The 26022-nt window shown below is 37.5% G+C and overlaps 1 long non-coding RNA gene across 6 annotated transcripts in view; it reads left to right on the plus strand.

Moving 5' to 3' along the window:
• LOC103351201 (uncharacterized) overlaps positions 1-26022 on the plus strand; it is a 306632-nt gene that overhangs the window by 169855 nt on the left and 110755 nt on the right. For 4 of the 6 annotated variants that reach the window (XR_016217363.1, XR_016217362.1, XR_011380465.2 and 1 more), the window contains one exon: positions 2410-3511. The exons of the other annotated variants lie outside the window; for them this stretch is intronic. This is a non-coding gene — a long non-coding RNA (uncharacterized LOC103351201). Of the gene's footprint in view, positions 1-2409; positions 3512-26022 lie in introns of those variants that run through there. 6 annotated transcript variants of the gene reach the window in all.

The following is a 26022-nucleotide window of genomic DNA, read 5'->3' on the forward strand; positions in this document are numbered from 1 at the left end:
CAAAGATCTATTTTCAATTAACTTTATACATTTAAGATTAACCCTAAACTATGTAAAGAGTTCAACAAATAGTATTAGAAAACAAAAGCTGTGCTTCAGCAGTTGAGACAGGGCTGTTAAAAATCATTGCATCTCAAAGTGTCAATTTCAATTCCATATATTACCTTTCAGGCAATCTATTAGTTACCACAGTTCATGGAGAACATATGGTATTTGTCTTTTGGGGAATGGCTTATTTCACTAAGTATAATGTTTTCCAGTTACATCTATTTTGTTGCAAACAACAGGATTTCATTTTTTGCCACTGTATACTGTTCCAAGGTGTACATAACCCATAAATTCTTTATCCAGTCTTTAATGGGATGGTTGGGTCATATGGTAAGTCTATATTCAGATTTCTGAGGTATCTCCATAGTATCTTCCACAGTGGCTGCATCAGTTTACGTTACCACCAACAGTGGAGCAGGGTACTTTTTCCCACATTCCTGTCAGCATTTGTTCCTTGATTTCTATATGAGAGCTATTCTAATTGGAGTGAGGTGAAACCTCATTGTGTTTCTGCTTCCACATGGTATATACAAGTATTCCATATTATATGTGCAAACGATTCTTAACTGGTCATGCTGGTGCTATTTAAATTCATATAAATGCATGTTATTTAAATAATATTGAAGATTTTAGCTGAGACAGAGTTCTCAGAATATTCTAAATTCATATAAATTAGGAAAGATTAAACTTTACATACTTCTAGTTATGCTTAAGGATATTTAATTTTTTAATGTAGAAATGGATGAAGGCAGTTAAAATTTTTGTTGCCTTTTGTGGAAAGTCTCTTAATTTGAGAAAAGGTCATTGTTTACTATAGTACTGATTGATATTAGTATTGTACTTTTCTTTTAGGGAATGTTTGATTCTGCTTGCTTAATTTGGTTTGTTTTTTTTTTTTTTTTCTGAAGCCATTTAGTTATTGAGCAGTTATCCCTCTAAGTCTTTTGAATGAGAGCAAGATGTTATTGGCAATTCATCACTGATATACTGAATCATGAAACAGTTGTATGTGAGTAAAATCAGATATCTGTGCATTGGTATTCTTTGTGGACAAATGCACACACTGCAGGAATGGATATTTATGAATTCATTTTCTTGGGCAGCAGTTTCCTTAGATTTGTATCACCATTCCCTAGACATGGATTTTGGAAGATACTGAAGCCTCTCATTCTATCACTATTATTAATTAACTTACAAATGGCACATGCATTCCAGCGCATTTGATTACTTCTTGGTAGCAAAATGATCACATTTAATGAACCAGCAAGAGGCTTTGTTGTGCTAATTCTTCCCTGTTGACTAATTTAGGAGGAAAAAACATCATGTGAGTGCTTTGAAGTGTACATATGTTCCAGCAGATTAGCTGAAGCATAATTTTGGAGTATGTTAACAGCAGACTAAAATGCACATGCAAAACTTAATCTAGATGTCCTCACATGGCTGAGACATGACTAAATAAAACACTATGGCTGGGGCTGGTGTTTTGGCGTAGCTGGTAAAGCCGCCGCTTGTGCCAGCATCCCATATGGGCACTGGTTCAAGACCCAGCTGCTCCACTTCTGATCCAGCTCTCTGCTGTGGCTGGGGAAAGCAGTGGAAGATGTCCCAAGTCCTTTGTCCACTCAACCCATGTGGGAGACCCAGAAGAAGCTCCTGGCTTTGGATTGACATAGCTCTGGCCGGTTGAGACCAATTGGGGAGTGAACCAGCAGATGGAAGAGTTCTCTCTTTCTCTGCCTCTCCTTCTCCCTGTGTAACTCTGAGTTTGAAATAAATAAATTAAAAAATAAAAAAAACACTATGGTTTAGGTAATCAATTTAATATCAGTTTGTTTTCAAGTGTCTTTTACAAACAGCCAAGGGACCGTCTAGGAGGATAGGCTAGCTCAATATGCCAGGATCTGTGTTACTTTCTCAGCTCCGATGTGACTTCACTTTATAATCAGAAAGAAAAGTACTTAACTATTCTGAGACTTATATTCCTTCTATAAAATGATGTAACCATAATTTACTTCCTGGCCGGTGATGAGGCTGTTCTTTAAGTAAGTAATGATAAATCCAATTCCATCAAGTTAGATTTTAAGATTAAAAGTGTTTTCCAACTACCACTTTGAGTGAAAAGTACATAATAAAAGAGAAATATGTGAATTGCTTTTATGGCTAATTTATTCAAAAATTGTCATTAGCAACCTTATCTTTTATTTCAGTATAAAGTTGAAACGAGGCACACTAAGCTTACAGGGTTTACTATCACGTGAGAGGTATTTGGAATACAATTATGTTAGCTTATTACAGATTCTTTTTTGCCTAAAAATAGATTTGCCACAGCAGATGCCTTTCATTACTGTTAACTTTTTTTAGGTACTAAACTGACTTAAAGTGAAGTGAGCAAGAACATTTCAAACTTGAATAAATTAAACTTTAAATAAAGCATGAAGAGAAGGAAGTCTCTAAAGAAAGTAGACAAGGACCGGCTGCCTGTATATCCAGACGCCAGAAGGAAACACGCTCTGTCTGCCTGAGTCCTGGACCCGGAAATGCTGCCTGAGAGTACTTACGGAGCAGTGAGAGGAAGAAACCCATATGCTACCGTGCATCCGGCAGGCTCAAATGGTCTTTTGGATTCAGTTTAGTGCTTGTGGATGCCACAGAAGCCACAGGGTAGGCTTTCCCTAATCTTGCCTGAGGATTACAAAATAGGTTTCTCACTGTAAATGAAACATAAAATAAAAATGAAAAGAAGTTGAAACTCCTACTGCCGCCAAAGACTTCTTCAGTGGCGCTGGTACACAGTGGTAGGAGAGCTCAGCATTCCTGCAGGGACCCCTCGCCCTAGCCAAAGGTGGCAGCACGCTGTACTGCAGCCTAGCGCCGACTAGCGGCCAGAGTGTGCCAGCCCTATCCCAGCAGGCACCGCGTATGAAGAGTGTGACATGGAGTATACACATACACCCCTTACGCAATGAGTACCTGTGTCCTCAGGGTTAGTGAATTCTCTCCTAACTTGTCCTATAGCTTGCCCACCTACTGCCTTAAGACAGTGAATAAAGCAGGGCAAGCAAAGAAAATTATGCTATGTAAAATTACTGTTTATCACTCTCAATCTTTTAGAGGAAACTCAATCATATACTCTCGTGATTAAATATAGCCAATAAATTGGGTAAAGAATATTTAAAAAGTCAAACTGTTTTAATCTTTGAAAAGTCACTAAAATATTATTTTATATTGTAAAATATCAAGTTTTATAAGGTTATATGATTATATTATCTCTTTTATGAAATTAAGTCTGGAATGAACTTTCCTCAGATTTTTGGGTTTCTATCTTTGGTTTTGCAAGTTGTGTATGTAGGTTGGCTATCCCTATTCCAAAAACCCAGAATCTGAATGCTCTAAAACTCAGAACATTTGGAGCCCTGATATGATGTCACAGGTTGAAAATTCCCCACCTGACTTCATATGATGAGCCATGTCAAAACATATGCACACTAAAAATATTGTATAAAATTGCCTTCAGGTTGTGTATATGGTATGGATGAGACAAATGATTTTTTGTTGAGACTTGGGTACCATACCCAAGATATCTTATTCTATATATGTAAATATTCCAACATTTAAAAAAAAAGACTCTAAAACAGTTCTGGTTCCAGATATTTCAGGTAAGGGATGTAGAGCCTGTATCAGTTTTCAATATTATACTTGCAATTAGGATTTTTCAAAAGTATAAAAGTTTTCACCACCCAAATTATTCTTTCTCTGAATAATACTTGAGAATATATTTACTAGTTGAAGGAAAGAAATTATGTAGAATGAGTGTGCATTTAATAGATCGTGTCAGTATATCATGTCAGAACTAATCTTTTAAAAGCTACAGAAAAAAAGTTACCTAACAGGGAGATTTTTTCTTTACTTGTTTCTCAAAGGGAGTGTTCATATTTGATCACAAAGAGAGGTCTAAAGGAACATTTTTCAGAATGACTCTTAAGAAAAACAGTTGTACACTAATGATGAAAAGTTACAAGCATTTTCAAAGTTATCTTCAATGGCACTTTATCATTTTCTTATTGATTTAAGTGGCCATATTTATACTACATATTGTTACACTTTTACACCCTGATTAGCTGGTGATTATGTCAAAGGTGGATGACTGTTTAAATTGCCATGTATACCATCCTTAGAACCGAACACTCACCTGCCACTCAATAAAATCCCAATTCTTGTCTGCCTTTCATATAGTCCCCTAAAAGCAGAAGTGATGCTTTACAGATATATTAACATGTTGCTGCTATTATTGTTCATGCCCTCCCCCCCGATTGAAATAGTTCATGTGCAGAGATCTTAGGACAAAATGGCAAATCCTTAGTATGTTGTGTATGGCTTTGTATGAATTGGCTGCTTCCTTCTCCCATGTTCCTCACACATCTGATCTCATTTCTAGCACCTTTACATTTGCTGTTCCTTCTGAAAAGTTTTCTTTTCCTTTACCAAGTGAATTCTTTTTCTTCTGATTTTATCCATTATAAATTCATCATCTCGCCGGCGCCGTGGCTCAGTAGGCTAATCCTCCACCTGGCGGCGCCGGCACACCAGGTTCTAGTCCCGGTCGGGGCACCGGATTCTGTCCCAGTTGCCCCTCTTCCAGGCCAGCTCTCTGCTGTAGCCAGGGAGTGCAGTGGAGGATGGCCCAAGTGCTTGGGCCCTGCACCCCATGGGAGACCAGGAGAAGCACCTCGCTCCTGCCTTCGGATCAGCGCGGTGTGCCGGCCGCAGGGGCCGGCCGCGGCGGCCATTGGAGGGTGAACCAATGGCAAAGGAAGACCTTTCTCTCTGTCTCTCTTTCTCACTATCCACTCTGCCTGTCAAAAAAAAAAATTATCATCTCTATTACTAATGTTACCCAGATCATGCTTTTATCTTGCCATGCATAATATGAACAACAGCTACAATTTTACTTCATATTTTACATTTTTTAAAAGTCTGCTGAAGCAATCAAAGATTGTTTTTACCCTAGTGTGTCTCAGTTTCATGTATTCTGCTGACTTTTTTTGATGAATAGAACTACAGACTTACTTTCTCCATCCTTTAATCTCACAGCAAAATGAATTATCCCATATTCATTAAAAAGGCATAATTTTAGTTCCTGGAACCAACTTTTGGAATCTCTAAATCAGGATTTGTTTGTATAAATTGAAGTTTCTCTGTTTCTCAGTGTATGTTCAAATATCTCTAAGATTTTTAGGCCTTGACAAACCTGTCTTTGATACAGTTGGAATATAAAAATCTAAATTGGGTTTTTAGGTCAACGAGTTCATGTGTCTTCACTTGTCGCATAACTCCATATGTAAACATATTATTTGTTCATAATCAAACCTTCTGTTCACTAATTGTGCCTATTTCTTAACAGCTTATTCTTGTTTTTGTAAGCTATGTCCTCTAGAATTTCTTTGAGTAAAGGAATTAAAATTTACATTCTATTGTATGTACGGTTCTTTTGTCTCCAACAGTGAGCTTAGCTACTTTATTTATTTTCAATCATTTACTTTCTTTTCACATGTAATAATTGTCTCAATTACATAATGAGTCTTAATTCACAGTTACACATTATGAATATCATCAATTACTATTTAAGTGACTGTCAATGACTATGGTTATGGTCTGATATTTTTAAAAAGAGAGTATCCTTACTTTCTGTTTACAGAGTATATTAATAGTCTTTATTTCCATATAGGACCACCTCTCCGTTCCCATTTCCTTATTTTGGTTGTTTACGACCAAAGAGAGATACTCTTAATTGTTCACTGCTGTACTCCAATAAAATACTGAATATTCTGCAAAGATACAGATCAATTTTGTTTGGAAATTATGCATGTTGTAGTTGACAAGTGCAATGGTCCAAGGGTTAGCTAGCAAAATAATACAAACAACCCATGAATTTAGTACTTTCCTGATAACATGTATAGTCTGATGTCTTATTTTCCCACCCTGAGTTTAGATCCTCTCAGAACGTTCTCAGGGAAAAAGTTTTTTAATACCTCTATAGTCTTCTTTTAGTCCATTTCTTGGGTTGTGGTTTTATCTACTGTAATGTGTCCCCCAACACTTATTTTGTTTTGCTTTGTTTTTCATAAAATAAATTATAAATATACTGTTAGTACGATGGGTTTTTTGAGAAGTGAACATTAAATATTCCATCCTTTTAAAACTGGTAATCTGTCTTCTCTTTTATTAAAATGGATTTAGCTTGAGATGTGCATGGTTGTATTTTTCAGGCTTATAATTTCTTTTGAGAAATGCTTCTACATTTCTTTTGCTGTGGTTTGGAGTATCATTTGACTTAGATAAAATGTCCTTGGAGTTTGTAAGCCAAATCCTAGTTTCTAAGGAATAGAAATACCTTGGTTGCTGAGAATGGATCCTTGTAGTTTATTAATACTCTGCATGAATAGTTATTTTAAACCATTGTTCTAATAGGAAAATACCAATTTGCTTTTCTTATTGAAGTGTTTTTCTCAAATTGAAGCTGTAATTTTGATATTTGACATGAATAGAAATGCTGAAAAACTGTAAATAATCATTTTATTTAAGTTAATTATTTGCTTTAAAATGAAAGCAAGCCTGATGTTTTGGCTATTAACGATTAACATGTACCAAATTTGCCCTCTTGCCTAAAAAAGTTATTAAAATGAACAAAATAAGGAATGTGTGTTGGCACAGAAAAACAGTAGACTAAACTGTTATCCTTAAGAAAGAGGATACATATATTCATCCTTTTCACCTGATTTCTGTCTTTTATCTCTTAAAAAAAAGTACATTGTCATGGACACTAAATGGAGTCTGATAGTGCCTTGGTTATAAGACATAGCACAGTGTTTCGGGCTGCTGTAATACTATGGTACTGATGGGCTGGCAGAAGGGAACAAGAAGGCAGCATGAGTTTTTCATGGTTCCCATGACAACTGCTTGCCTGCACAGTCACACTGGAACTCTGTAGAGCCTAACACTAAGCGTAGAGCATAAGACTAAGCAACTTCTGGAAACACTCGAAGAGTTTGTACACCAACGATGACAAGGTACAAGCATTTTCAAAGTTATCTTCATTGGCACTTTACCATTTTCTTACAGCTGAAACAGAGACAAGAATAACACAAGCCTACAGCATATTCTAGAGCCACCTCCATAATCAAGGGTACAGTGTGTAATGGTATATGCAAAGATATAGAATTCAACCAATAGAGCTCTCAATAGGTAGTACTGAGATAATGTGAAGACCAAAATAACAGTACTGAGTGACACATATGGAATAAAATAAATTCCAATGAGAACATACCTCTCCATATGATGGGGATGGGGGAGAGAGAAAGAGATAGAGAGGAGGGCCGGCACCGTGGCTCACTTGGTTAATCCTCTGCCTGTGGCGCCAGTATCCCATATGAGCACCAGGTTCTAGTCCCGATTGCTCTTCTTCCAGTCCAGCTCTCTGCTGTGGCCTGGGAGGGCAGTGGGGGATGGCACTTGGACCCCTGCACCCGCATGGGAGACCAGGAGGAAGCACCTGGCTCCTGGCTTCAGATCAGCACAGCAGCCATTTGGTGAGTCAATCAACGGAAAGAAGACCTTTCTCTCTGCCTCTCTCTCTCACTAACTCTGTCAAATAAATAATAAATATATATATATATTTCACAAATGACAATTATTTTAAAAAAAGAGAGAGAGAGGGAGAGAGTGAGGGAGATAGAGAGAGAGAGATACAGGTATCCATATTGAAGAGCAAAGAATCCTGGTTAATGAATGTGAGGAAATTGAGAGAAACAAAATTATTGTTAAGCAAACAGAAATAGTTGATGCAGGCACAACTCAACAAAGGATGATTAAATCAGAAAAAATTCTTGAGAAGGTACAGTATATTAGTAGTCTCCAAATATATCCCCAGTATATTTATTATGAAAAGGTAAATATGTCATCTTATAATGGAAAAACCTAGGAGATATCATATTATTCAAGTAATTATTATTAATGTTACTAGTAAGACATTGTATCTGATATGATACTCTGAGAAAACAATGAAAGTTATGCAATATTCTTCACCCAAAATGCATAACCTTAGCCTCATCATTAGGCAACACTGGACCAACCCAAACTGAGACAATAACTAATATAACAAAACAGAATTTTTCAAAGCTAGTGAAGTTCATGAGAGCCAAGGAAAGAATGGGGAACCAAAACAGATTAGAGGAGGCTAAAGAGAAAGGAAGAACAATGAAAAGCTATGTAGGATCTTGGATTAGATGCCAGAACAAAAAAATTATAGTATGAGGAAAGATCTGGTGAATTTCTAATAATGCTTATTGTTCCATTGATGATATTATGCTGATCTTAATTATGTAGTTTTAATAATTTGACTATAGTTTTGTAAATGTTGCCATTTAGGGAAACTTGATGAAAGCACACAGGGATTCCCTATTTCAGCAACATGATTGCGAGTCAAGTGTTACTTCAACATACATTTTATTTTATTTTATTTTTATTTATTTATTTGGGAGGTGGATATACAGAGAAGGAGAGACAGAAATAAAATAATGGTTTTCCATCTGCTGGTTCATTCCCCAAATGCTTGCAAATGCTGGAGTTGAGCCTATCAAGAGCCAGGAGTTTCCTCCGGGGCTCCCACACAGGTGCAGGGGCCCAAGGACTTGGGCCATCCTCTACTGCTTACCCAGGCCATAGCAGAGAGCTCAATCTGAAGAGGAGCAGCCAGGACTAGAAGCAATGCACATATGGGATACTGGCACTGCAGGCAGAAGATTATCCCACTGTGCCACAGCGCCGGCCGCCAACATACATTTTTTTTTTTAATGAATGGAACTCAGTAATCTGTGGGAAAGAATCAAATAGCCTAATGTCTGTATAATTAGAGTCACAGCAGAAAAGAGGAGAGAGAATAGCTCACAAATTAATCTGTCAAAAACTGTGGTAGAAAGTATCAGAAAATTGATGACAAACATTAGCTTACTAAACCAAAAGCAAGGAAGCATTGAAGTTATACTTGATATAACACTTTACATGGTATTACCAGAGCTAACTGTAGAAAATAAAACCAACTCAGTCCAGAATAATTTTTATGTTTATTATTTTTAATTTATACAGAGGGAACAGATTTCTTATATTCCATATGTATTGTTTTAAGAACATAATCATACTTCCCACCTTTCCCCTTTCTTATTTTTCTTTTAATTTTTGCAATGACATACTTTCTTTTTTTTTATTTGACAGATAGACAGTGAGAGAGTGAGAGAGTGAGAGAGTGAGAGAGAGAGAGAGAGAGAGAGAGAAAGGTTTTTCTTCCATTGGTTCACCCCCCAAATGCCTCTATAGTTGGAGCTATGCCTATCTGAAGCCAGGAGCCAGGTGCTTCCTCCTGGTCTCCCATGTGGGTGCAGGGCACAAGCACTTGGGCCATCCTCCACTGCACTCCCAGGCCACAGAAGAGAGCTGGACTGGAAGAGGAGCAACCAGGACTAGAACCCGGTGCCCATATGGGATGCCAGCGCTGCAAGTAGCATATAAACCAAGTGAGCCATGGCTCCAGCCCTGACATACTTTCAATTTACTTTCTAATCACAAGTTCTACCTTCTGCTAGATAAATAATTCACCAGTTAGTAAGTAGAGAAACCACAGTTCCTCAGGACTATGGATAAGGACTATAAACACTAATCACATCTCAAAATGGGATGGTTCCATATCTCAGCGATTGTGAGTTGAGCTTCTATACATGGAGGTACAGATAATTCTTTCATATCCTGATTTCATTTCAATAGGGTAAATTCCAAGGAGTGGAATGGCTGGATCACATGCTAGATCAATGTTCAGATTTCTGAAGAATCCCCAGTGTCTTTGATAATCATTACACTAGTATACATTTCTACCAACAGGTTTTAGGGTACCTATTTGTCCATATCCTCATCATCATTAGTTATTTTTTGATTTCTGTTGAGAGTCATTCTAACTAGGGTGAGGTGAAACTTCATTGTGTTTTTTATTTGCATTTCCCTGCTAACTAGTGATACTGACCATGTATGTGTTGTCATTTGTATTTCATTCTTTGAAAATGCATGTCATATCCTTAGCCTATTTCTTAACCGGATTGCTTGTTTTTCCATTGCGTTTCTTGAGCATCTTATATATTCTGGATATTAATCCTTCATCAGATGTGTAGTTTGCAGGTATTTTCTCGCGTTCTGCTTTTTGCCCCTTTACTTTGTTGAGTGGTTCCTTTTCAGTGCAGAAGCATTTGTTTATTTTTGCCTTTTTGCCTGTGCTTCTGGGGTTTTATCCAATAAGTCGTTGTCTATGCCAATATCTTTCAGTGTTTTCCCATTTTCCTCTAGTAACTTAATGGTTTCAGATCGTAGGTTTCGATCCCTGATGCATTGTTCATTTTTGTGCAAGGTATATGTAGGGGTCTTGTTTCATACAGTGGCATGCAGAGATCTAACTTTCCCAGCATCTTTTGTTGAACAGACAGTCCTTTATCCAAGGGTTGTTTTTACCTTGTTCATCAAATATTAGTTGGTTATAGATGTGTGGAATAATTTCTGGGGTCTCTAAACTGTTCCATTGGTTCACATGTCTGTTTGTGTGCCAGTACCAGGTTGTTTTGATTATATTTGTCCTGTAATATTTCTTGAAATCTGATATTGTGATGCTGCCAGCTTTGTTTTTATTGTTTAAGATTGCTTTAGCTATTTGAGTCTCTTGGGATTGCATATGAATTTTAGTATCATTTTTTGTGGGTCTGAGAAGAACATCTTAGGTATTTCAATTGGGTCTGCATTCCATCTGTAAATTGCTTTGGTTAGTTTGGACATTCTGATATTAATTCACCCAACTGAGGAACATGAGAGATTTTTCTATTTTTTGTTCTAATTTTTTTCTTAAATTTTGTAATTTTCATTGTAGAAATCTTATAATCTTATACATCCTTGGTTAAATTTATCCTAAGGTATCAAAAATTTTTGTAGCTATTATGAATGAGATGGATCTTACAAGTTCTTCCTCAACATGTTATTGTTTGTGTATATAAATGCTATTGGTTTTGGGGTGTGAATTTTATATCATGAAACTTTACCAAACTCTCTTAGGAGTTCCAGTAATCTCTTAGTGGAGTCTTTGGTTCCCCTCTGCAAAGGATCAAATCATCTTCGAAGGGGGATAATTTGACTTCCTCCTTTTCCATATTTATCTCTTTGATTTCTTTTTCTTTCCTAGAGGCTTTTGCTGAAACTGGTTCCGGATCTTAGTGTAAATGCTTCCATCTTTTCAATAATCAATATGATGCTGGGTAAAGTTTTTGCCATATATTGTCTTGATTGTGTTGCAGCGTATTCCTTCTATACTCAATTTGCTTAAGGTCTTTAATCCAGAATAAATTTATGTTAGTGTTTACAATGTTTTTCTACTTCCTGTCATTAATATTCTATATGGAAAGTTACAAATTGCCTACTATAAAGAAAAATTCAGAAAGACTATGAACTCTGTAACAATAACATAGATTGTCAACTTCCTGCAATTTTGGGTTTCCTTAGTCACTTCAGTTTCCTAAAGCTGTGTGACAAATAACAGCATCTTTGATGTGTAGTCTATAGTGAACTTTTTCAATGTTTCTTGCACCAGGAATTTTTGTGTTTTTTTTTTTTTCTGTTTCTTAGCGTGAATATTTACAACTGGATAATTTAATGATATATAAAACAGAACTCGGTACAAATCATGTTGCTGACATTTCTCCATGAGTACTTCCTTTTTTCAAAGTTTATTATAACTCTGTGTACTTTTATCTTTTCTAAAGAAACATTTTATATATTAAAAAGGCAGGAAGGGAAGGGGTGTGTGTGTGTGTGTGTGTAGAAAGAAAAAGAGAGAAAAATTGGTTTACTCCCCGAATGTTGTCAACAGGCAGAGATGGACCAGGTTAAAACTAGGAGCTGGAAACTAAGTCTGGATTTCTCACATCAGTGGCAGGTACCCAAGTATTTGAGCCATCAACTGCGTTCTCCCAGTTTTCACACAAGCAGGAAGCTGTATCAAAAAAAAGACTGAAACCCAGACACTCCACTATGGAATGCAGATGTCCCAGGCACATTATAACCACTGTGCGACAAATACCCACTGTAATATTTTCTGATCTCTGATTCTACATGATACAAATGTCTTTCTACATTTCCTCCTTCTTAACCCCAAAGTTGTTCTGCTCCATTTCTGGTTTATAATTAACTTGTTTTCTATTCTTTTGTGACTATTTATCACTTTCTAAGATTCCATCAAAGATTTCTTGAACCAGCAATCTCTCTCCATGTGAGAGAAGTTTGTAAATAGACTCTACTTTAAATTCTGAAAATTCACATTATGGCACAAATACACTGAGAATATAGTTATAACACATATGAAGTAGAACACTGTGTGACCCAGCATTTTATAGCTGGCAAGTGCATAATCACCTTAAGTACTACTTCAAGCTTTTCCTTGAGTTGCACTTCAATTATAAATTGGAGCTTAAAAATTATCATATTTAAATAGAAAGGTTTAAACCATATTTAGATGTATGGATGCAGTCTGAAAAGTATCAGCAACTGAACTATCCTCCATGGGTAATTTGGGGACAGTCATTTCCTTACAGATCCAAAGGAAATGTGCCAAATCCTTAGTCATTAACTCTACTTCCTGTAGAGATGTGGCGGCTGACTTCAGGTGAAATGCAAATATAAGCTGCAACCACCTCTTCAGATTTGACAAGAGGAAAATCCACAACCAAATGACTTTGGACTTCTGCCATAAGCAATTTTGTATAAATAACTCTGAACTTAGGATAGATGGGCACATTGAAATTCAAATGAGGACTTGAGAACTCCTAGGATGGAGCAAGTGTAGTGATGTCCCTAGACCTCTAACACAGAGCATTCTTTGGATCCACTGCCTGTGTATATCCAGTTTAACCCTAAAGTAACTCTGCTACTTATGTGCGTTACGATTATGAAATGTAAAAACAATAAATATAATAATAATTGACTTGTGATAACTTTTGACAGTATTCTTCAAAACATTAATTGGGCAAAAATTCTATAAAGCAAAGGCATAGAAATTAATTTAGCTTACTTATTAATGAAGTAACACTTCCTTGATATATATTTGTTATATTTGCTAGAAATGTACTGTTTGTTGAAGATAAAATTAAAATAGATGTATTACCTGAATTAAAAATCATAGATAAGGTGACCGTATAATTCATTGTCCAAGTCAGAACACTTGTGAGATGGATGAGAATTACTTGAGCCTGACTCATACACTAGAACTGTCCTGAGCAACTCAATACATAAGGTAACCAGGAGTTTTGGAGCAAGTATGCCTACCGAGAAGCAATCCTCCACTCTCTTACAGAGATGTTACAGGATTAGGGATAGGGTTATGTTACATAAAACAAAATGGGGTTATGTTACTTGTAGTGATTTAGGCTTACAAAATTATTTTAAATACTTCTCATTTTCTGTGGCTTTTGAAGGACATTTGACAATTATTTCTTGGTTTCTGAAGTTAATCGTATATTCAGTTTTCATCCAAGAAATAAGGACAAAGATGATATTTAGCCAAAGTTTAATTTGGATGCAAATTACTTCATTTTTATGAAATTAAGAGGGGTAAATTTTATTCATAAATATAATATTTTATAACTACTTCTCTCATATTTCTATCATTCATTGAGCATCAGAATTGCAGTGATTATTAGTGTAGTTAATATCCCATGGTGTTGCATCGGAGCTTTTAACATTAAAACATGTATTTATTTTCAATCTCATATTCACTAGAAGTACAGTCTAAGGATTTAGATTTCAGTGGAAAAATCAAACTGGCTGCCATACATTGCAGTAAATCACATTATCCCTCCATACACTGGAGCAAAGCAGACATCCGACATTACTGCAGTTCCCTGTAGCCCTTTCCATATAGCCTTCAAGGCTGTTAATAATAGAACCAAAATAAAATTCCTAGAGCTTCTATGTCCAAGTCAACCTTCATTATAACACTCTAAATTGCTTGAGATGCTTTGCTATTATTTTCATATATATTGAAATTTAAATTCAAATTCTAGGTGGATAAAATTATTTTTTCCTAAGTCAAGGAGAGAACTGAATTAAATGGATTACTATTTTTATTTCATGTAATACGGTGTCTATATGGTATCACAGTGTGTCCCGTAATATAACATCAATTTCTTTTTTTTTTTTTTTTTTTTTTTTTTGACAGGCAGAGTGGACAGTGAGAGAGAGAGACAGAAAGGTCTTCCTTTGCTGTTGGTTCACCCTCCAATGGCCGCCCCGGCTGGCGCACTGTGCTGATTCAAAGGAAGGAGCCAGGTGCTATCCTGGTCTCCCATGGGGCCCAAGCACTTGGGCCATCCTCCACTGCATTCCCTGGCCACAGCAGAGAGCTGGCCTGGAAGAGGGGCAACCGGGACAGAATCTTGTGCCCCGACTGGGACTAGAACCTGGTGTGCCGGCGCCACTAAGCGGAGGATTAGCCTGTTGAGTCGCGGCGCCGGCCGTCAATTTCTTTTTAATATTTATTTATTATTATATTTGAAAGGCAGAGTGGCATGGAGAGAAAAAGAGAGAGAGGGAGAGGGGGAGAGATGGAGATTGATCTTGCTGGTTTACTCTCCAAATGTTTGCAACAACTGGGACTGGGCCAGGCCAAAGCCAGGAACCGGAAACTCCATCTGGGGCTCCGACATGAGTGACTGGAAATCAAATACATTAGCCATCGTTTACTTCCGAGGCACATTAGTAGGGAGCTGGATTCCAAGCCAGGCTACTGGGACTTGAACAAGCAGATTGATTTGGGACATGCCTTTCCCAATATCAGCTTAATCTGCTGTGCCTCAAAATCCTTCCCCATTCTTTTCTTTAGTAGGGTTTGACTTCAATAACAACTGATATTCTTCTAGCCCATATTTATTATGCTGGCCCACTTTCAAAGTAGAGGATGTCCTCTTCTAATTATATAATTATGTAATTGTTCTCTGTTAGTTTCAACAGGATCCTCACTGCTTATTTTAAGTGTCTGGGAAACTTTACTTTCCTTGTCAATACCCATATTTCAAGGCATCTTAATCTTTTTAGTCTTACATAATTTTATGTTATATGAGCATGTGAATCCTGCCCACAAGATATATTTCATTCCTTATCCTGTGTCTGAACATTTCTTTTAACTATGGCATTATCCTCAACATCATTCACCCTAGAACTATCTGATTGTGAAAAAACAATTCACTTTCCAAATTGGAAAACTCCTACATTTTGAGGAATTTACCATTCATGATTCTAAATATGAGTGGCCTTTTTTTTCTCTTTTTTTTGCTCAATTCTTTTACTGTTTTGTGATTCATACCAAGATCTGTTTTGAAATGAAAAAGTCTTCAGAAAATAAACCATTATTCAACTTTGGACAGTACCAATGTTGGAACTAAATATAATTTTGAAGATGATATATACATTCCTTCTTGAATATAATCTTTCCCTTTAGGATACTTTTATCCCCAAGAAGATTGGAAACACTATCATAAGTTTTTTTTTCCTTTTTAGTTGCTTGATATGACTGTTGCTTAATGATCAAATATTTTAACAAAATCCTAAATATGTATCATTATAATTTTTCTCTTTTATTAAGCAAGTTGACTTAAAATTATTTGCAATATATTTTCTTTTAGTGTTACAGTTAAGCTTAATCTTTGGAAAAATGTTCAGTGTTTTTTTAAAAAAACGGTAAAATACTTTATCGCATGAAGTCATACTGTGATTCGATTTCAGGGGAGTGGCCTTAAATGCAGGGGAGGGCTAGTTCTTCAGAAGCAATATTCATTTGAGCTTTAAAAACGTTAAATGGTGACTTTGGTGACCTGAAATATTGCAATGAGAACAGTATGGCTACTTTACCTGTTGAATTATGCCATTTTAAAAATAAATTTCTCAGTAGGAGAAAGGCTTGTTTTCTACATATCTTTTATGCATACACTCAACTCCCATTGACAATTAAAACTACTTATACTGTACTTCAGTAGTGTTAGGAAGTTCATGTGCTTGCCAGATGGATGAAACACAGGCACCTCTTCAGATGGGTGTCTAGGGAGAGCACTCTGTCTACATGTGATTTTTCACATCTTGGCTCACACTTCCAAATGCAAATCCAATATTAAGACACATTGTGAATTTATAACACACTGGAGATCTGTTAATTCTGTGGACAAAGATTAAGTTCCTTCATGTATTCATCTTTTTAATGAGGAAAATGATCCAAAAAGTGAAGGCATAATTTAATTAAAGTGATTTGTGTGTGTTTTAATTCAATCTTGTAAATGAATTTATAATACATTTTATTTCCATTTCATCTCTCTATATCTGAAATGGTACCTGAAAACAACTTTTTCTTAGTGAATGAAAGCAGATGAATTTCTTCATCTACCAGCTAGCTGACAATAGCTGAGGAATGACTTAAAAGTGAAGTACAACTGATTCTAGAGCTAATTGCAAAATCACCTTCTTACAAATATATTAGTGAAATGCAATGCCTCCCCTTGTTTGCTTTGGCCTGCATTTTTGAAAGTATGGAAATTTTGTCTGGTAATTAAGTAGAATTTTATTAGGTAAAGGAGGCCGTGGAAATGCAGGTGGATAATTCTGGTTCAAATAGCTACAATGATAGAGTATAATTTATAGCCACAGTAGTCTTAACAAAAATATTCCATCCATTATGTGGCAAAATAGCATCTTGCATACTTTGTACTTACTGAATTGCTATGATCTGAATGTACATGTCTCTCCTCAAAAGCATGTATTAAAATCCTAACCCCAAGCAGTATTAGGAGATAAGACCATTTGGATGCATGAAGGAAGAGCCCTCATGTGTGGAACTGATGTCTTTACAGAGGTGACTTGAGAGAGACACCTTACGCTTCTAGCAGGGGAGACATGGATGTCTATGAGGAAATGAACCTTGTAGGACATTTTGTCTGCTGGTGCTTTGATCTTTGACTTCCCATGCTCCAGGGCTCAGAGAAGTAAATGGTTGCTCATAAGCCACTTGTGTATGATAGTTTGTTACAATAGACAGAATGGATTATTCAATTCTTGAATTCTTGAATTGCATGGGAAAAACATTCAGACCACATTTTTCTTTTAGAGGTTTGTTCGTTTGTTTGAAAGGTGGAGAGATGCTGGCGCCGTGGCTCAACAGGCTAATCCTCTGCCTAGCAGCGCCGGCACACCGGGTTCTAGTCCCGGTCAGGGCACCGGATTCTGTCCCGGTTGCCCCTCTTCCAGGCCAGCTCTCTGCTGTGGCCAGGGAGTGCAGTGGAGGATGGCCCAAGTGCTTGGGCCCTGCACCCCATGGGAGACCAGGAGAAGCACCTGGCTCCTGCCATCAGATCAGCGCGGTGCGCCGGCTGCAGCGTGCCGGCTGCAGCGGCCATTGGAGGGTGAACCAATGGCAAAGGAAGACCTTTCTCTCTGTCTCTCTCTCTCACTGTCCACTCTGCCTGTCAAAAAAAAAAAAAAAAAAAAAAAAAAAGAAGAAAGAAAGAAAGGTGGAGAGAGACAGAAAGGAAGACAATCATCTTCTCATTCACTTTCCAAACTGCAAAGGCCAAGACTGAGCCAGGCCAAAGTCAGGAGCCTACAACTTCATCTGTGTCTCCCACATAGGTGACAGGGGCCTAAATACTTTGGTCTTCATCTGATGCTTCCCCAGGTGCATTAATAGAAAGCTGAGGCACAAATGAAATATCTGGGACTTAAACCAATATTCCAATATGAGATAACAATGGCGCAAGTGTTGGTTTAACAAGCAGTGCCACAATTCCAGACCCTTAGCAAAATTTGAATATCTGTCTGTTTTTTGTTGTTATGCACATCTCTCAGGGTGATACACTAATATCGAACACAAAACTCAGTCTTTTCTTTTTTTTTTTTTTTTTTTTATCTTTTATTTAATGAATATAAATTTCCAAAGTACGTCTCATGGGTTACAATGGCTTTCCCCCCCATACCGTCCCTCCCACCCACCACCCTCCCCTTTCCCACTCCCTCTCCCCTTCCATTCACATCAAGATTCATTTTCGATTATCTTAGTATACAGAAGATCAGCTTATTATACCTTAAGTAAGGATTTCAACAGTTTGTTCCCACACAGAAACATAAAGTGAAAAATAATAGATGATTTTTTTTTAAATGATGATGAAATCAGATCAGACCTATTGTCATGTTTAATCCCAGTGAGAGTCAAGTTGGGAATTGATAGTTTCTTTTTTTTCTTTTTTTTTTTTTAACAGAAGATCAGTTTAGTGTACATTAAGTAAAGATTTCAACAGTTTGCACCCCCATAGAAACACAAAGTGAAATATACTGTTTGAGTACTCGTTATAGCATTAAGCCTCAGTGTACAGCACATTAAGGACAGAGATCCTACATGAGGAGTAAGTGCACAGTGACTCCTGTTGTTGACTTTACAAATTGACACTCCTGTTTATGGCATCAGTAATCTCCCTATGCACCAGTCATGAGTTTCCAAGGCTATGGAAGCCCCTTGAGTTCTCCGACTCTTATCTTGTTTAGACAAGGTCATAGTCAAAGTGGAGGTTCTCTCCTCCCTTCAGAGAAAGGCACCTCCCTCTTTGAAGACCTGTTCTTTCCACTGGGATCTCACTCACAGAGATCTTTTTGCCAGAGTGTCTTGGCTTTCCATGCCTGAAATACTCTCATGGGCTTTTCAGCCAGATCCGAGTGCCTTTAGGGCTGATTCTGAGGCCAGAGTGCTATTTAGGACATCCGCCATTCTATGAGTCTGCTGAGTATCTCACTTCCCATGTTGGATCACTCTCCCCTTTATTTATTCTATCGGTTAGTGTTAGCAGATACTAGACTTGTTTATGTGCTCCCTTTGACTCTTAGTCCTTTCATTATGATCAATTGTGAACTGAAATTGATCACTTGGACTAGTGAGATGGCATTGGCACATGCCAGTCTTTTCTTTATTCTTCATAACTGTCAGGAGTCCCATACTCTAGGATAGGACTTGGTAACTACCCTGTTTTTACTCCCGTTAGCTAATTTTCTACACAAGAGTTGTTTTAATTTGCCTGAAATATTACAGTATAAAGATAAGACCCTGAAATAATTTAGTAAGTTTTCTTACTGGCTATTCATGATGAAAATAATGAGAGCACTTAAAATTAATTCTATATTTTTTTAACTGAAAAGTGATCCCTGTTAGGAATTTGGAAAACATTATGCTGAATGAAATAAGCCAATCCCAAAGGGACAAATACCACATGTTCTCCCTGATAGGTGACAACTAACTGAGCACCAAAAAGGAAACCTGTTAAAGTGAAATGAATACTATGAGAAACGGTGACTTGATCAGCCCTTACCCTGACTGTTGATGAACAACTTAATATGTTATCCCTCTTAGTATTTTTTTTGTTTGTTCTACTTAATACTTTTGGTTGAATACTGTAATCTATACACAGTTATTCTCAAGTGTTGAAACTTAACTGAAAAGTGATCGCTGTTAAATACAAGAGTGGGAATAAGAGAGGTAAGAGATGTGCCATTCGGGACATGCTCAAGCTGACTTACCTCAAAAGGTAGAGTTAGAAATATACCAGGGGATTCCAATCCCATCAAGGTGGCATGCACCAATGCCATCTCACTAGTCCCAGTAATCAATTTCTGTTCACAATTGATCATAATGATAGGACTAAGAGTCAAAGGGAGCACATAAACAAGACTAATGTCTGCAAATACTAGCTGATAGAATAAAAAAGGGAGAGAATGATCCAACATGGGAAGTGAGATACACAGCAGACCCATAGAATGGCAGATGTCCTAAACAGCACTCTGGCCTCAGAATCAGCCCTTAAGGCATGCAGATCCAGCTAAAAAGCCCGTGAGAGTATTTCAGGCATGGAAAGACAAGACACTCTGGGGGAAAAAAAAAAAAAAAAAAAACTAAATGAAAGATCTCCGTGAGTGAGATCCCAGTGGAAAGAATGGGTCATCAAAGAAAGAGGTACCTTTCTCTGAAGGGAGGAGAGAACTTCCACTTTGACCACGGCCCTGTCTAAATATGATCAGAGTCGGCGAACTCAGGGGGCTTCCATAGCCTTGGCAGCTCATGACAAGAGCCTAGGGTGATTACTGAGGCCATAACCAAGAGTGTCAATTTGTTAAGTCAACAACAGGAGTCACTGTGCACTTACTCCTCATGTAGGATCTTTGTGCTTAGTGTGCTGTACATAGAGATTTAATGCTATAACTAGTACTCAAACAGTATTTTTCACTTTATGTTTCTGTGTGGGAGCAAACTGTTGAAATCTTTACTTAATTTATGCTAAACTGATCTTCTGTCTATAAAGAGAATCGAAAATGAATCTAGATGTGAATGGAAGGGGAGAGGGAGTTGGAAAGGGGAGGGTGCGGGTTGGAGGGACGTTTTGGGGGGGAAGCCATTGTAATCCATAAGCTGTACTTTGGAAATTTTATTTTTAAAATAAACCTTCTCTTCCTTAAAAAATTAATTCTATATGAATGGATTAATGGTGTAATATTTTATAATTCAGATTAAATTATAATTATTTTTTTCCTATTTCTCACATATTCTGGTGAACAATGAGTAGTTTGCTACATGGGGGCAAGAGAAAGTAGTGTTGTAATTCATGTGCTAATAAGCTTGACTCATTTTTAGAAGTCTTTTATAGCATTTAGAGAGCATAAATGCTTATTTTTAGTACAGTTTCATCAGATTTATTTTATGAGTGACTAGGTAATGTGAGTGATACAGAAATTCCACTTCCCAATTTGTTATTGTTTCCTAGTCCCAGGCTCCTCCATCTTGGATGGATAGTGTGAAGCACATGCTGAGTCTTGAGAACAACTTAAAATGTGAAACTTTAACAAAATTAAAACTCAAATTACTATTTATATTTGAGACCTGCGGTGATGGAGGTCTTCAAGCATACAAACAAAAAAGAAGTACTACCCTACGTTTGCAAATGAGGAGTGTACTAGTATCATTTTTGCTTCTTCTATCCTTAATACCTCTTGAAGATGTGTCCTCTTTCCCTGAAATACTCACTCATTCACTCATTCTACTTAGACCTTCATTCATTTTATAGCATGTACAATTCTCATATTACACACAATAAATATTTCTATAAATAGGATTGGACACCTTGGATTTTTTAACTGCTTAACTACTATGAATTTTAAGAAGGTACCATGCAAGTTTGCGATTCTGAGCTATTTTCTGAGTTCAGAAACCCTCCCTTTTCCTCATTGGTTTGCTATTATTCTTTGCTGGTATTATCATTATTATTATAATCATGTATAAAGAATGGGATAATTAGAATTGTCCATTCATAATGAAGAAGGATGAGGATTAACTGTCTTTTTACTAATTAAAATCTGTCGCTTTACATGTTTACATAGTATTTACCAAAGAATCTAATATTATTCAAGATGTTTACTAATTGCAATTTCCACCGCTCTGAATTTACATTTGGTGGTTCTGAATTTGTCTTCTTAGTCTGATTTTTCTTACTATTTCCTGAAAACTTAGATTAGGCATTTTATAAAGGAATGAGGTTTATTTTGATATGCAGTACTGGAAGTCCAGGGATGTGGTGCAAACATGTTCCAGACTTCTGTTATGGGCCTCATGGCAGAAAGAAGAAGGAAAAGTGAGCATGTGTGAAAGAGAAAGGGGAGCTAGAATTCTGCTATCACCAGCCAGTTCCTACAAGAAAGGCCTTAGTCAATTCTTGAGAGCTCCAGGCCCAGGACCCAAACACTCTCCACTCCCACCATGGTCTCAATGACAGATTTTAGCGTGAGTTTCAGATTGGACAAAACATAGCACTCACTTTTACATGTTTTCATCCTGCCTCCTTTAGTGACACATCATTTCATGTAACTTTGAGGAAATATTCTTTTTTTTTTTTTTTTTTTTTTTTTTTTAAACAGGCAAACTGGTCAGTGAGAGGAAGAAACAGAGAGAAAGGTCTTCCTTTGCCGTTGGTTCACCTTCCAATGGCCACCACGGCCGGCGCGCTGTGGCTGGCGCACCGCGCTGATCATGATCCGCAGCCAGGAGCCAGGTGCTTCTCTGGGTCTCCCATGGGGTGCAGGGCCCAAGGACTTGGGCCATCCTCCACTGCACTCCTGGGCCACAGCAGAGAGCTGGCCTGGAAGAGGAGCAACCGGGACAGAATCCGGTGCCCCGACCAGGACTAAAACCCGGTGTGCTGGTGCTGCAGCCAGAGGATTAGCCTATCAAGCCACGGCGCCGGCCTGAATGTGGGTGTTCTTACGTAGTTTCTATACCTTGATCTAGCAGAGTAGAAAGAAGCACACAGAAAGAAAAGGCAGCGTGGAGAGGCATGGGGAGAGTGTGATGACTGTGATCCAAGCAAGAATTTAGAGTAGAGAGAGTCTGGTAACATTAGCTTGAGTTCATCAGAGCGGGAATAGCTAAATGGAATCATAAAGGAGTCGTAAATTCCACCAGGAGATTGGATGCTTGTGTATAATAAGACAGTTGGGTACAGAGACAGAGAAATTCTGAAGGCATTTCTTTTCAATGAAATGCAATGAATTCATGCCCCAAAATATGAAAAAGAATAATCAATCAAGTACATGTATTTAACCAGTGGCTACAATAGTTTTCCAACTAGTTTTGCTAAAGCCACAAAGTTTGTAGAATCTAGTTTGTATAAACTATGATATTAAATGCACAACAGAGAAATTTGAATTTTATTTAGCAGGAATGGGAGAAGTTTTCCAATGGTTTTAAACAGTTGACAGTACTGTTGGATTATTTTCTAGCATTTCTGGAAGTATATAAGCAACAACCTAGTCATGAGAGATTTGCAATTGCAAATGCAAGAGGTGATATTGTGGGGTGGTTACAGGGATGTAGGACTAAAGGAAAGATGGATCTTGGATAATGTGAAAAAAATTTCAATAAAATTTTCTTGCTGTCTCTGAAGTGCATACTTTCTATTTATCATTCAATGTGAATTATTGTGTTCTGTAAAATATTCAACCTTCAAACCACATCAAAATGTTTCAATGATCATCCTTTTTAAATTGTTTTGTTCAGTAATATATATGCAGTTTATTTTAAACAAAAATACTAATTTTAGAGACTTAAATATCAAAAATCAAATATAAAATAATGGATACTAATCCAACACAAAATATATAATACATATTTCTTGTATATTCCTAGCTATATCTTTATTTAATTTTAATATTTTAGTATAATATGTAAATATTTTTTACATCCTGGCTTTTAAAGTTTTTATTTCTTTATATAAAGGAATATATGTGTGTGTGTGTGTGTGGAGAGAGAGACAGAGACAGAGACATATATACATACACACGCACACACCAGGTGAAACCAGGAGCTGCAGTCTGGTCAGCCACATGGGTGGCTGGGACCCTGCTACTTCAGTTATAATCTCTGCCTCCCAAAATGTTGATTAGCAGGAAGCTGGGTTAGAAGTGGAGGTGAAACTTGATCCCAGACGTTCCCATTTGGCATGTGGATGTCCCAAGTAGTGGTCCAGCCCACTGTGCCTGCCTCTAGTCTGCCTTTTAAAAAGTTATATGATTGCTGTTCTGAGATATTAGTGTTAAAGAGAAGGAGAGACAGAGATAAAGATCTTCCATCAGACGTTCATTTTCCAAATGACCCCAATAACTAGGCCAGGGTAAGGGCAGAGTCAGGAGCCAGACATTCCATTTGGGGCTCCTGTATAGGTGACAGCATCAAATGCTGTCTTCCCAGGTGTATTAGCAAGAAGCTGTGTCAGAAGCAGAGGAGCTGCAGCTTGATCCAATACTCCAGGATGGGATGAGGACTCCCAAATAGCAGTTTAACTTGCTGAGCCACAATGCTTACTCCTAATCTCATTTATAAATAACATGAAATGCAGTTTATTGAACCATCACCAATGGTTAAGTGTTTTAAGTTTCTTGTAGTTATTAGACTTTTTCTATTGCATTCTGATGAGATCTTTATTACTAAAATTTTTGTAAAGCTTTGTAGGTATTGTTCTTGGTAATAATAACTAAATGTAATATTAAATTAGAAAATTACCTAATTTATATTCCCATTAGTTATGTTAGGAAAAATCCACACTTAATATATTTCGTACCCCATAGTTTAAACTTGGCCAGAATTTTCTAAGATATTCACTAATTTACTAGATTAAAATTGATATTTTGGTCCCTTGTTTTTCATTCCTTTCATTATTGGATTGACATTTCTATATTCTCATTAGTAATTAATATAAACTGCTTGAATTTCATATATAATGGCTTCTCAGGTTCTAATTTAGCTAAACCAGTTATTTATATAAGTAATATATATATCTATTTCAATGATATTTTGGCATACTATCTGTACCTTTATCTCTAAGAGATTACTTAATTAAATGTTCTGATCCAAGAGTCCTCAACTCTCGTGTTTCTGTGTTCTAGTTTAGAGTTTCACTTCTTTGTAACAAATAGGTAGTGAAATGTTTTATTACTCATCAAATATTGACTTGTAGAAGAACATGTAGTTGGAATATGAGTTCTGTGACGCTTATTTTAAAAATATCATTTCCCAGTTTGTGATGTTTTCATATTTTAGGATACATTTTGTACAGCAGAATTTTTTATGTGTTCAAATGTTGATTTTTTTCATTGTTTGTTTCTTTGCATTTTGCCTAAGAAATTCTCTGTTTTCATGGCATTGAAGATTTATGCCTATGCTTTATTTTAGACTTTACTTTAAAATTTCAAACTATTTTACTTTTTGATACAGTATTTATGTCGACTGTTACTTAGAAGAGAAATTCTCCTATTGCCATGGGATTCTTAGCATACAAAAATACTGAGTGTTGTTCCTTCATGAGTAACTATAGTAGACATTTGTCGCTCCCCCTCTTCGTGGAGGAGCAACACAGGACCCTGCGCTGTTCTTTCGTCTGCTCGGCCCTCCCCGGGTTTGCTGCTGGTTCTTCCCGGGTTGGCTACTATCCCTTCCACCTCCGTGGAAGGGCAGTTCCCCCTGGCCGCATTCCCCACTTCCGCAGGGGAGCGGCACACCGCCGGCCGGCTTTCTCGGGGGCTGCACGGGTTCCCTTAGATGTTCCCCATAGATGTTCCTGGTGCATGCCGTCTCTCTCCTCCTTTATAGTCCTCCTCCGCCAATCCCAACTCGGCTGCCCACACGCCGAGTACGCTGCTCTCCAATCAGGAGCAAGTCCTACAGTTTATTAGTTGAACTGGAGGCAGCTGTGCAGAAGCTGTTTACTTCTCTCCCAGCGCCATATTGTGGGAGAGCAGATGCATAGAATAAGTCTTAATTCGAGTAACTTAGTCTAGTCCGGATTGCTCCCCACAGATCCCCCTTTCTTTTTATTTTTGGCGTTGATACGCGCCTGTCTTCGGTGTCCCGCGGCACACACTCTGCTCTACTTGCTAGAGTTGCCACAGGCTCTTACAAGTCCTATCAATCAGGAAAACCGAATCCGGGTCCTCTCTTCGCCATTGTGAGGAGGTTTTTAGGCGCTGATGCGTGCCTGTGTTCGGTGCCCTGCAGCGCATGCTCTGCTCTGCCCGCAGGGGCTTACAAAACCTATCAGGCAAACCGAATCCAAGCCTTCTCATTGCCTTTTTGTGGGGGAGACTTATTAGTGTTGGTTCGTGCCTATCTTCGGTGACCTGCAGCTCATACTCTGGTCGAGCTGCTTGCTGGCGCTTACCGCCTTAAATCAGGCAGACCGAATCCAAGCTTAATATTGTTGTATTGTGGGGAAGCCTTACTGATGTTAATTCGTGCCTGTCTTCGGTGACCTGCGGCGCATAAGCTGCTAGCTGCCCGCA

This window comes from Oryctolagus cuniculus, chromosome 12 (assembly GCF_051225735.1).
Source record: "Oryctolagus cuniculus isolate XC-2025 breed Fujian yellow rabbit chromosome 12, ASM5122573v1, whole genome shotgun sequence".
Taxonomy (NCBI): Eukaryota; Metazoa; Chordata; class Mammalia; order Lagomorpha; family Leporidae; genus Oryctolagus; species Oryctolagus cuniculus.